At 39.1% G+C, this 1,516-nt stretch overlaps 1 pseudogene; it reads left to right on the top strand.

Annotated features, from left to right (window-relative positions):
- The first annotated feature begins 181 nt into the window (after positions 1 to 181).
- The window catches only part of LOC101563932, an 8,747-nt pseudogene continuing 7,412 nt past the window's right edge, over positions 182 to 1,516 (top strand).

A 1,516-nucleotide genomic window follows, 5' to 3' on the forward strand; every position in this document is an offset into this window, starting at 1 on the left:
TAGAACCTTTATCAGTGCAGCCATGTGGATGAGTCACGGCCAATGCTTGGCCAATGTGCTCTCTGTGAAAGCCTGAGAGAGTATCTTCTCCCCATGTGACTCTCCTTAGGCAGTGGCTGAGTTTTTGAAACACATGGTCATGTACCACAGATTTTAACATTGCTTGAATTTTTAACCCAGAATGAATACTGGATTGGAAAAACTAAAACTAGCTTCAAAATCCGTGGGAGTCTTGAGTGAAGAGCTGAAAGTAAAATAAAAGACATCACAAGTGGCTAATAATAAGGCTGACGTGGTGGGAAGACACCCCTGGGGGCTCCTTGTTGTTTGCAGGTCCCAGCTCACAGACGCTGATGCTGCTTGCATACTCACTGCATTCATCCCATCCATGGGCTTGTAAATGTTTGCTTCCACTACAGTAATGAGCTCATAACTTTTTATATGAAAAATTGGGTAAGTGGGAAAACTCAAGAGATTAAGGATAAGAATGTGCATTTTCCACCTGGATCTTTGGCAATTGTTGATGAGGTTTTAGGTCTCAAAAGAAATGACAATGAAAGTACAAGCTGCTGAAAAAGTCAAAGCCTTCTGAGGTACAGAAGGTGAATGTCAAAGCTCAGGTCATTTTAGACAGTATCTTGAAGGACAAAGTGATTGCTGAAGACAAACTGCAAGCAGCAAAGCCAGCTTGAGAAAAAGCAGAGGCACCCTTGAAGGTATATCTTTGTGACTGATACAGCTGATGTACATTTAGGATTAGAAGGAAGCTATAAGAAAAATGTGTATGATAGCAAAGAAATGCCTTACAGGGCCAGACTCTAGTCCTAGTAATTGTAGTAATTTCATGTAATTCTGTCTGCTTTGAGACTTTATTAATGACTTGGATATTTTGCATGTACAAACTGGCATCAATCTCATTCGCTGCTCTCATGAGTAATGACCATTTTTATAGAATGGTGGTCAGGGTTCTCATTTAAACTCTCTCATGAAAAAGCTATGTGACATTAGAAAAGTAACATAGACCTTTTGAAATAACATTTCCCTTTATTCACTAAGAACTTTGAAGTAGATGATCTATAATATGAAACATTTCTGAGATTACTCATGGATTATCTAAATATAAATTAATCACAGAATGTGAAAAGGGCCCAACAGACATACAATTCTGTAGCAGCTATAGAAATTGTGAAATTATAAAGGAGGCTGCATGCTGAAAAATGCAATGGGCTTGTGAAATAGGCTACACCTTAAAGAGCTTTCTAAGGAGAAAGATTCAATTTAAAATTTGTTTTGGTCTCAATTTAAGATTATTTTAACTTCAGTCTCCCTAATGTTTTTGTATCTTGGCTTAGAATTGGCTGTGACCCAGCACTCAGGAGGCTGAGGCAGAAAGATCACTGAGAGTTTGAGGCCATTTTGGGATAAAAAGTGAGCTCAAGGCCAAACTGAACTCCACACTGAAAACTGTCAGAGAGAGAGAGAGAGAGAGAGAGAGAGAGAGAGAGAGAGAGAGAGA

The sequence above is a fragment of the Octodon degus genome, unplaced genomic scaffold (assembly GCF_000260255.1).
Source record: "Octodon degus isolate 3935 unplaced genomic scaffold, OctDeg1.0 scaffold00473, whole genome shotgun sequence".
Lineage (NCBI taxonomy): Eukaryota > Metazoa > Chordata > Mammalia > Rodentia > Octodontidae > Octodon > Octodon degus.